This window comes from Ahaetulla prasina, chromosome 7 (assembly GCF_028640845.1).
Source record: "Ahaetulla prasina isolate Xishuangbanna chromosome 7, ASM2864084v1, whole genome shotgun sequence".
Lineage (NCBI taxonomy): Eukaryota > Metazoa > Chordata > Lepidosauria > Squamata > Colubridae > Ahaetulla > Ahaetulla prasina.
The window spans coordinates 47,299,370-47,311,469 of record NC_080545.1 but is presented as its reverse complement, the minus strand read 5'-3'; the positions used below and the strand labels follow the sequence as shown (position 1 = coordinate 47,311,469).

The 12,100-nt window shown below is 38.1% G+C and overlaps 1 long non-coding RNA gene across 1 annotated transcript; it reads left to right on the top strand.

Moving 5' to 3' along the window:
• The first annotated feature begins 337 nt into the window (after nucleotides 1–337).
• LOC131201774 (uncharacterized) lies at nucleotides 338–11,684 on the top strand. Its single transcript, XR_009155998.1, has 3 exons — nucleotides 338–764; nucleotides 1,679–1,770; nucleotides 3,814–11,684. It is a non-coding gene; the product is annotated as an uncharacterized LOC131201774 (long non-coding RNA).
• Nucleotides 11,685–12,100: the final 416 nt, after the last annotated feature.

Here is a 12,100-nt window from a genome sequence, read left to right as displayed (position 1 = left end):
TCTCCTCCCCCTAACATAATTAGCGTGACTTTAAATGCATCATAACAGCCATCATAGGTAGATATAATGATAGGATGCTTCGCTCCTTGAATTTTTTATTGACATTCAAATTACCAATAGCGGACGTTCAGTTAGTTTGAACTGCAGAGAGGAGTGGGAACTTCGTCACAGTAGGAAACATTGCTTCAAGATTTGTCAAAGAGAAAGTTTTTTATCCATTTTTATTTTTTTAAGAAAGGACAGATTTCCCCATTTTCATTCGCTGTGCATATACTGGTGTCTACTGAAACCAGGTAGTAGTAGCTGTCTGAACTTTTCATTTTCCTTATCTCTTTCATCTCCGCCGGGCTAAACTGACGCGTGCGCACTAGATCGTGGCCTAGGCCCACCCAAAGCAAGGGGAGAGGAGGAATGAAAGAGGCATGAGTTGTTATTAATATCCGAGCACACCCTTTCAAGTTCATTTTGCTTTCTTAGCGGCTTTCGCACTCCATCGGAACAAATGAAACGTACTGATTCTTCGAATCTAGCGCGTAGTTTATTTGCGACGTTTTAATCCGAACTTCAGACGTCTTTGCGACAAATAAAAAGGGACAAGGCAAATTTAAATGCTGATCGGAGATTGGTAGGAATTGGAAACCCATGCAGAGGGTCATTTACTTACTGAAATAAGCTCAGCTCGAGCGGCACTTCAGGGATTGCAATTCCCACCTGATGCTAGTTAACAAAGCGAAAAATACCAGTTGCACACCCAATTCATGGAGGTAATGAAAGAATGTTCTGGGAAACCGATTGTGCAATGGTGGTATTAGGCAGGTGGAATCAAAGTATTCAGCTATACAACTGCTGCGGCAAAAAAAGTTTTGTCATAAATACAGAATTTATGCAACCAAATCTTCCTAAACACTCTAAGGAAAAGCCATAATAGGTAGCACTTTACATCTTGGATCTAACGTGATATTATAAACGTTACTCTATTGCATCAAACAAATTGCAATAAAAATATTCATGAAATATATCATTTTTCTGGACAATGGAAGTTTCTGGGTGGTCTTCCTTGTGGATAATATGGCAATAATTGAGCTGAAGTGATTAGAGCATGAATGACTACTGAAGGGCTTCTCAATCTAGGATAGAGCACAACTGCTACACTAGGTGAAGATAGGGTTAGCCTAGTTTGGGGTCAAAAGATAAAATTGGGTAAAATCAGAACATTGGTGATACTGGACCTCATACTGACAGATGACACCACCTACTGCTTTCATGCAGCTGTTGAATAAGAGGAGAGTATATCCTGCAACACAAAGGAAGGGCCTAGAGAGCAACCTCTTCCCCATCAACCAGCAACCACTGAAACCAGTCCTATGGTAAAACGGTACCTATAAAGGAGAAAATGGTACTCCAAATTTGAACTGCACAGAACCTGCCCAATATACCATAGCTGACAGTTTCTGAACTTGCAGAATGATCAAGGAGATAAGGATGAATGCACCACCTCCATCCCATCTTCAAGGCTGAATGAAAAATATTGCATTTTTGTTAATTTTTTTTATGTTGGAGTTCCCTGAGTCATGAAAATTATTTCAAGGATACTTCCAAAGTGAAAAAGTTTAAAAAGGCTGTGCTAGAAGCCTGAGATATTGGTTAGCATACTTCAGCATCTGTTCTTTTCCTTCAGTTGGCAGATGTTGCTGTGCGAAAAAGTGTTGCTGTTGTATGTAAAATGGAAGCCTGCAGTGTACTCATACTGCATCTGAAGCAAGGAGAAAGGTAAGGAATGTAGTCACAGTATTATGATAGCCAATAAATCATGGGCTCATCATTATGATTCAGAAATTAAACATTAATGCAGTGTTTCTCAACCTTGTAAACTTTGATATATAGACTTCAACTTCCAAGATACTGAATCAGCACGTTGACTGGGAAATTCTGGAAATTGAAGTCCACACATTAATATACAGTAAAATATGTTTGAAAAAATAAATCTTGATTCTTAACTCAGTGGATACTTTTTGATCGATTTCTAATTAGTCTTCTGTTAGCAAGCAGCCCCGGAACCAGTCCCCCGGTCACCCGCCCCATTTCTGCAAAGGCAGACCCCCCCCCTTGCAGGGTGATCCAAAGATGGGAGGGGATGCTGCAGAAAAGGCTGCCTTCCACCCAGGCCCGACTGCCTCCTGTGCTGGCTCCACGGGGCTTGGGGCTCTGAAGCAGCCCACTGTCTTCTCCCTCCCCAGCCACCTGCTTGCTCTCTTTGACTGCTGACACCACTCTGGGAACTTGGCTCCGGGGGAAGGAGGCTCAGCTGTGGTGCTGCTGCTTGCCAGCAAAGAAGCGGAGCAAGAGGCGCAGAGGCCACCACCGGCCGGGGGGGCAGCCCCCCACCCAGGGAGAGGGCCAGGCCTGGCCATGCCACCATTGAGCCCATGGCGCTTTACCTGAGCACCTGAGCGGTGGTGCTTACCCGGGCGGACCAGTGCAGGTAGCTTTTCATCTTGTTGAAGACCAGGTTGTAGCACTTATAGTCGCATGGCTGGCTGCTGCGGAACATGGCGCGGACAGAGAGGTCAATGCAGCCCACCGAGGCTGCCCTGGCCGAATGATCACTGCACTTCCCCAGCAACAGGCACGCTTTGCTTTCATTTTGCGACAGGAGAAGGAAGAAAGCGAACAGAGACGGCATGGCGGTGCTCTGGAAGGCAGATGGGCCATGGACGACCTGGGGATGCTGCACATGCATGTCCATGTGCTGTGGCACCGCCATTCACTTTCTTCCTTAGCCTGCCACAAAACGAAAGCGAATGGTGGTGGGGTTGTTTCGGGAGGTTGCTTCGGGCAGGCGGACCTCTGCAGCCAGGCGGGGAGGGAGGGCGGCGAGAGCAGCGGCGGCTCCTTCCAAGTGCAGCATATTGAGGCAGCGGGCAAGGGAGCACCAAGATGAAGGGCTACCAGCACTGGCCCGCCTGGGTAAGCGCCGCTGCCCAGACTGAACAGAAAGCGCCATGGGTGGTGTGGCCGAGCCCTCTCCCCGCACAGGGGACTGCCGCCCCGCTGGCTGCTTCCACGTCTCTCACTCTGTTTTGCTGGCAGGAAGAGGTGCTGCAGCTGAGCCTCCTTCCTCCGGACCGCCGAACTCCGCAGTTCCTGAGTGGCGCCAGCTGTCAAAGAGAGCAGGCAGGTGGCCAGGTGGGGGAAGCCAGTGAGTTGCTTCAGAGTCCCAAGCCCCATGGAGCCGGCACGGGAGGCAGGCGGGCCCGGGTAGAAGGTGGCCTTTTCTGCAGCATCCCCCTCCTCTCTTTGAATCACCCTACGGGGGGGCTCTGCTTTTGCAGAGACGGGGCTGGTGGCTTGTACAGAGGATTGGAGGGGGGATGGAGAGTGTGGCAAGAGAAGGCTCCGATGTTCGCTTGGGCAGTCAAGCCAGATGGCATAAGGAAACTCAAAGCATTGGGGGCTTCAGAAGGGCAGAATGTGCTTCAGAATGTACAGCTCCTGGCTCAACAGTGAGTGACATGAGTGATGTCAAGTTGGCCACGCCCACCCGGTCACATGGCCACCAAGCCACGCCCACAGAACCGGTAGGGAACATTTTTGGATTTCACCACTGGATGAAACCAATTATCCAGAACTAGGAATGATGAAACATTGGACAGGACATAATCCTAAATTGTTCCTTAATAAATATTCTCTTCTCAATAAATATTCAACCAACCATACTCTTGGATGACTTGAAAGCCCTAATGTCCAAGCTGTCTTGTTCATTCGCTTGTCTGAATGCCTCTGAATCCTATACATTTCTTGGGCATTTTTCAGACGTAAAAGAAAACATGAACAGATCTCTGTTTCTAACCAGCCTGCTTAAACTAAATAAGGTGACCAGAAAGATGTGTGCTTAAGAGTTCCTGTTTGGTAAGCACTGACAAGAGGTAAAACTTTTTCAGTCCTTTCCCTCTGAATTATTTATTTTAATTATTTGTATCTTGCTTTACATAGTAACAATTACAAACAATATCAAATGCAACCAATATTATCTCATAACAAATACGGTTCTTCTGACAGAGCTAATAATAAGGGCTTGGGGGAATAGGAGAGGGGAAAGAAAGGTATGAGTCCATCTAAGCAGGCTACTGTAATAGTCCTTGTCTGCCTTCATTTAATATGGTTGTTGTTTAGTGTTATTTTATAGTACAATGTCTGTAATTGTGAGTCACATTCAGTAACACATCTAGAGGATGAATATAAATTTCTCTTGCGCTTTTATCTAGAAAGGTCCTATCTCTCAAAACTGAAAGCTGAAACCTTTCCCATTATCTTATACAATTGATTTGCAATCGATGAAACCCATTAGATGTCCTGGTCTAAAGAAAATGCTTTGTTAAATAGGCCAAAGAAAGAGCCAAACTACATACTCTCTTTAAAGGAAACCTGAAAGCAAATACATTAAGGCAAGTCTAGACTTTTGTACCATTTTTAAAGGGCTTAAAATTAGTAAAAGAAGAAAAGTACTCACTCACAGATTTGTTTGGCACCAGTTCATTCTCCCTTAAAACTAGTTAGCAAAGAGATGTTTTATAACAAGTTTGAACAAGGTATAATTTAACAAAAGTACAATACTTAACATGAGGTTTAATGAGTTTAAATACTCGTTTACATTAATACATATTTCAGAATGAAGACATTTTCAGCTTTCAGTTTGCTCAGAGCTAAGTAATTTTATATACATTCAACCAAGTATCTACATTTTTATGTTCTATCCTTTAGCTAAACGTTATAATAAATAGTATTTGCTACATCATGGTGGACCTCAATTCCTTATAGTGGTAAAAATTCTGATGGCATATATGCACTTTATATCTCTGAGATTTTGGTCCCCATTAATTTGCACATACGGCAAACACCCATCTTTAGAGTTTTCCCCAATTTTGACATTAATCACCTTTTACTGAGAACTTCTCCAGAACAACTAGTCATAGATTATATTTGTGGAAGCTGTTCCTTAGCTGATGGTCATTAATAAAGGGAATATCAGAATGCCTATCAGGCATTATCAGTTCTCATTATCAGTTCTTATTTAAGTCATTAATTTTAACTATTTTTATATTTAGCTTTTTTACCATTTCATAAGCCACCCAAAGTTGCTTTATTGGCACAATGAGTAGCATATTAGGAAAAACCTAATTTAGGAAAAACCCTTCCATACTTCCACCTCTCACAATACTTGACAACACAGTATCAACAGTAGAAACCTTCAAATTTCTGGGTTCTATCATATCGCAAGATCTCAAATGGACAGCTAACATCAAAAACATCATTAAAAAAGGACAACAAAGAATGTTCTTTCTGCGCCAACTCAGTAAGCTCAAACTGCCCAAGGAGCTGCTGATCCAATTCTACAGAGGAATTATTGAGTCTGTCATTTGCACCTCTATAACTGTCTGGTTCGGTTCTGCAACCCAACAAGAAAAACACAGACTTCAGAGGATAATTAGAACTGCAGAAAAAATAATTGCTACCAACTTGCCTTCCATTGAGGACCTGTATACTGCACGAATCAAGAAGAGGGCCGTGAAAATATTTGCAGATCCCTCGCATCCTGGACATAAACTGTTTCAACTCCTACCCTCAAAACGACGCTATAGAGCACTGCACACCAGAACAACTAGACACAAGAACAGTTTTTTCCCGAAGGCCATCACTCTGCTAAACAAATAATTCCCTCAACACTGTCAGACTATTTACTGAATCTGCACTACTATTAATCGTTTCATAGTTCCCATCACCAATCTCTTTCCACTTATGACTGTATGACTATAACTTGTTGCTGGCAATCCTTATGATTTATATTGATATATTGATCATCAATTGTGTTGTAAATGTTGTACCTTGATGAACGTATCTTTTCTTTTATGTACACTGAGAGCATATGCACCAAGACAAATTCCTTGTGTGTCCAATCACACTTGGCCAATAAAAAATTCTATTCTATTCTATTCTATATACATTTTATAAATAATAGTTAATAAATAATTCAGTGAAACAATTTTGATGAACGGTAGAAGAACTGAATTGGATTCTGGAGTCTTTGCAAATATCTATTTTATAAAATAGCAAGATATTTTATTAAAAAAATATCTATTTTATAAAATAATAAGAAAAGAATTATTTGGTCTTAACAAATACAGTAGGATAGTATAAATTACAGGTACTAATCTAGTTAATAAAAGTTGGAAATATTCATATAACCTTACAAGCAGCATTAGTATTCGGAGTGTTATTGCTGTCACTATCACCAACCTGAGTCCTGAGATCAGCTGGGGTGACTTGCTTCCAATTCCTCACAGTGCAATGATCAGGAGTAAACCGTTTCAGGAGAAGCACCCCAACAATGGTATTCTCTGTAAAAGATGTGCTAAAAGTATGTTTTTTCACCTAAGCTTTTGAAGGAAAATTGCCAGAACCAAACTGCACATTAAAAGAGCATTCTTATTGTGTAATAAAATTGATAACTTTATCTTGGTTTTTTTTAATTTAGCTTGTTCATCCATCATGTTCGAAGAGGACCTTGACATCTAATAGGTTGTGGGCTGTCCATGATGTGTCCGCAGGTGGCTGGTAAGGCCTATATGGGCACGAAATGTTCTGCCACATGTCGGGCAGACATGTGAGCACCATTGTTGCAGCATTTGCAGCTCTGGCTTTGCAGCTTAACCTTTAAAATAAGATAGTTGTTCTGTAATACATTATAGGCACCTTCAGGATAAAAAAAAATGAGAATTATGAAATTTGGTTATAAAAACAGGACTATATTAGTGGCAAGCTTTAGAATCACAAGGTTACAGTGGGTTACAGTTGTCAATATATTCCCAAATGAGAATAAGTATTAGTAAGCAAAATATTAAAGCTACAAGCCTAAACAATTAGAATAGATCCTGTCACAACAAAAATCACTTTGAAATTTGCATAAATATGCACAATATCATGTTCTAAACACCAGAGTAACTACTATATAAAAATTGTTCCTAAACTGAACATGTGCGGGTTACACTTTGATAGCAGATACTCTGAGCTCTTGAATGTACTTGGTATTTATGAGTGAGTCACTGAAAAATTCCATGTAGGCTGTTCAGCCTCTTAACTATAATTTGAGGGGGCTGTGTGCTTCATGAAACATTTAAATTTGAACATGAGGAATCTACTTTGCAGGTCCTAATTTAAGAGAAATTGGTATAGATGAATCTCCACATTCAGCATTTGAGGAATACTGTGACAATATGTGTCAGTAGACTGATCAATGAATATGTACTTTGTTTTAAGTGACTCATAGCTAAATATATGAATTTGCTGAAAAGTGCCTCCAGTAGATGAAATTTCCTTCCAAAGGTAGTGTTTACTGTAAACACCATCTTTGATATAGTTCAAAGAACTTGGGTCCTAATTTGTTGTGAATTCAGGGCGCTGGGTTGCTTTTACATAGAAATATTTCCAGCTTGAACACCTCTTTCTGTTTGGTTGTGTCTGTGAGTATGCATGTTTCTATGTGTAGTGGAGCTAGAATGTAGGTAATTTTCTTCCTTGATTATGTGAAAAGGCTTTTGAAAGCTGTGAATTTGTGTAGTGAAGAACAATTTTATATTTGTCAACTGCTGTTACCATTTCAGTAATAAAATGAACACAGGAAAGAATCATAACTCTAAATTTTAAATCTTAATTATTTTGGGTGTGATTTAAGCTGGTAGTTATTATCTATTGTTAGAAGTTAAATCCAGTCCATGTCTTATTTGAAGCTGAGAGAGAAAGGCAGGCAAAGGAAAAATAAGTTAGAACCAGGCTGCTGTTAGAAAAGAGGTTTCTGTTTATTGGCCCAGTGACAACAACACAGTTTCCTGGGGAAAGCTGGCAAATTGGGGTTATGAGTTAGTGGGTTTTTATATGGTTTGGACCTTTTGTGATTTATATGTCATCATCTATATGAACATGTATCTTTCTGGGTTTGTTTGTGTTTTAATTGCTGTTGTGAAATTGGATCCTGACCAGAGTTGAAATCCAGCAGGTTCTGACAGGTTCTGGAGAACCAGTAACGAAAATTTTGAGCAGTTCAGAGAACCGGTAGTGGAAATTTTGAGTAGTTTGGAGAACCAGCAAATACGACCTCTGGCTAGCCCCTAAGTGGGGTGGGAATGGAGATTTTGCAGTATCCTTCCCCTGCCATGCCCACCAAGCCACACCCACAGAACCAGTAGTAAAAAAAAATTGGATTTTACCACTGGTCCTGACTGGCTGAAGAGGTGAGGGAAGATGCAAATCTTAAGGTGTTTTGTTGTTTTGATGTAATCTTGTTCGCCTAATCAATTTCATATCCAGGTCTATTCTGCTGTCTATTTTGAGATTTCTTTAGCCAAGACTGGTTTTACAATCTATACATTGTTTTATGAATGAAAGTTAGTTTTGTTAAACTTTGCCCGCAGGCTGTTTTAGTGGAGGAAAGACTGGGGCTGCTGTCTTCCTTTGTTAAGGAGATTTTTCTCCTCTTCTCCTTTAGGGGAAATATTCCATTCTGCTTCTTTTCTTATTATGTGGAATATTTTATTCTGGGAAGGGGGCTCTTTCTACATTATTAAGCCCTACATAGCATAAGGCCCAGTTACTTGAGAGGTTTCCTAACTTCCCACAATATCTGCCTCTCACTATATTCATCTGTCATTTGCATTTATCATTTTTTATTATCTATATATTTTATGTTTTATTGATGCAATTCTAATTTCTTTGTTGTGAGTCATCCAGAGGTGTTGAGAATCAGGTGGCAAAGAAGTTTAATAAATTATTATTATATTAGAATTAATTATGAGTTTAGAAATATTGTAAATTCTCTCAACAATTCTCTCTTTCTATATACATTTACCCCAGCATTAATCCCACTGATGTCAAGATAGACAGCTTCTGGCTTTACTTATTTGTTTATTTGTTCACCATTTAAAAGATATGGTCGCCCATCTTGTACAGAACACAACTCTGGGTGGCTTCTATACATTTCTTTACAGACAAATACTGTATCACAATATACATTTTACATGTTTACTTGTGTTTTGTATAAGTATATGAAAACAAAAAGAACAAATTTTGTATAAGTATATGAAAACAAAATAATAAAAGAACAAGTTTTAATTTGTAAAATTGTCAATGTATCCTTTATCTTTATAATATCTTAGTTACTGAGAACAGGTTTTGTGTACTTATTCAAAAATACTCTTTCTTTTATCAAATGGTGAAATAAATTTTGATTACAGAAGAACGCAGCTCATTTCATAAAATCTGTTGGAAGTATTATATAAGGTGATACCTTAATTGCAGGTACTGTCCTGATACATTTTTTCTTTTTTTCTTTTTAAGTTTTTTTATTAAAATGAAAGACAAGACATACAACATTTATATACATATCACTGTTTATCTGCTATTCAAGGCAGTCCTTTCCTATTATTTATACATGTTTTAGTTCTATCTTATTCTACTTTTATTTATCTACCGTTCTTTATTTCATCAACATTTTACCTTGTTGTTCAATTTTCTTATCTTACCTATTTTCTAACCATTCATACCATTTGCACCAGACCTTATAATATTTTGTATCCTCTTTCTCTTTGATTCCTTTTGTAAGTTTGTCCATCTCTGCACATTCTAGTGTTTTTTTAATTAATTCTTCCTCTGTTGGTGGATTTTCCTTCTTCCAATTTTGGGCGTAGGCTATACGTGCTGCTGTTAATATATGGGCTATTAAGTATTCTGTATTGTTTGTATAGTTTTCTGTTGGGATTCTTAATAAAAATTGTTCTGGCTCTCCCTTTATTGGTTCCTGTATTATTTCCTGTAACCACTTTTTGATTTTGGCCCAGAATTGTTTTGCCACTGGGCAGGTCCACCAGGGATAATAGTATGTTCCGTTATTGCTCTTACATTTCCAACACTTTGGTGAGTTATTGGGGAACATCTTTGCTATTCTGGCTGGTGGGAGATGGCATCTATGAAACATTTTCATCTGGTTTTCCTTGTATGCTGTCGATATTGTCAATTTCACGTTTGTTCTCCACATCTTTTCCCACTTCTCTAATTCTATTGTATGGTTAAAATTTCTTGCCCATTTAATCATGGTATCTTTCACTATTTCCTCTTCCATTTTATACCGTAACAAAAAATTGTATGTTTTACTAATTAGTTTTTGGTCGTTCCTGTATATTATTTTATCCAATTCATTTTGTTCCAGTTGTATCTGATTAATCTTAGAGTCTTCTAAATATTTTGATCTGATTTGGAGATATGTCCACCATTCGACTTGTCTATTCAAATCCTGTTCCAATTCTTGTTTCGTTTTTAATTTTCCCAATTCATTTAATATATCCCTGTATCTAATTATTTTAGTCCCATCTATTAAATTTGGGTGTGTTAGTATACTGATATACTATGTATACTGATACATTTTTCTATAACAATTTTTCACATACTATATCTATTAAGAGTAATCAGTTTTGGTTAACAGAGAGAAGTTGCTACAAATATGTTTTGTACCTGCATTGCTCCTAATATTTATTGAGGTCATGAAATTTGGAAAGGGATATTTTCTGAATAATTACCCTGACCAAAATAACATTTTGTTCTAGAGTTCATGCATATATTATTCTATGCCAAAAGAATTTTCAGCTAAAGGGTTTTCTATCTAAAGTAGAATTAAGATTAAAACAAAAAATGCACTTATGAAAATTAGTGGAAACAATTTAAAGGGAGGAGGATATGGTTATGGTGAAATCTATCTGTTTACATAATCTAATTATGGTATTGGTTAGTTTTATTGGGATGTGCAAATCAAATTATTTGTAAAACTGAAAAAAATTCTTAACAATTTGCTGTTAAGAAGATCAGCCAGCAGAGGGCCTCACTGCTTTAAAAGCAAGTTTGTTGTAAAATTTACTTGAAGGTATGACTGCTTATAATATTGAAGGCAAACTTGACTTACTTTCACGTTCAATGAACATATTGTCGAATTATCATATAATAAAGCCATCCCTGGTCAACTGTGAGGAATAGCTCTAAGAGGGATGGCAGGAATATGGGAAAAATACAGAAAGGTTTCACATTATGTATATAATCTAATGCCATTATAATATATTGTGAATAATACAAGTTGATTGTGCAATAAAAGTCATATGAAAGCACAATTGCTGACTTGGAAGACACTTGAGTCACACAACTAATTTATGCAAAAGCCCAACAATATTCAAAAGAATACTTGGATAATTTCTTGTACGTTTCCTTTTCTTGCTTTTTTGCGTTGTGTTAAATAGAATAGAATAGAATAGAATAGAATAGAATAGAATAGAATAGAATAGAATAGAATAGAATAGAATTTTATTGGCCAAGTGTGATTGGACACACAAGGAATTTGTCTTGGTGCATATGCTCTCAGTGTACATAAAAGAAAAGATATGTTCATCATCAATATAAATAAAGCATGTAAAATATGTACATTATATGTATATTACACATATATCTGCTTTGCTTGAATATCTAGTCTAGGAGACATCTTGTGTTTCAAACTTAAACAACCACAAACAAACAAAAAAACCCAGTTGCTGGAACAATCTATTCTTCTCTGATGCAAAATATGAATGAATAAGAACGAAAAACTATTTGCCAATAAATAACATAGAACACTGTGGTCTTTTCAATCCTTTTGAATTGCAAAAGAATTAGGTAATGGGGGGGGGGACAAAATGCTCTGGGTTTTCTGCATCAATACTCTGTTATTTTTTAACAGATAGAGAAGTAAATAAAATAAAACAAGACATTGGTAAGCTGTTTGTCCTGTCAGCTCATCAGCACCTTTTCCTCCCTTTGTAGGGAACTGGCATTCTAGGCTGTTTATAGAAAGAACTTTTTGCCTGTTTTCAGGGATGTTTTCATCAATATTTGCAGGTCCTATATGACTAGTGAGTTTGGCTGTATAAGCAGTTTTTGTTTCATTTAGACTTCAGCAAAGTGTTAAGGCATTAATAAAGGATAGAAAAGTACTAACTGTCCTTAACTGCAGAATAGAATAGAACAGAACGGAACA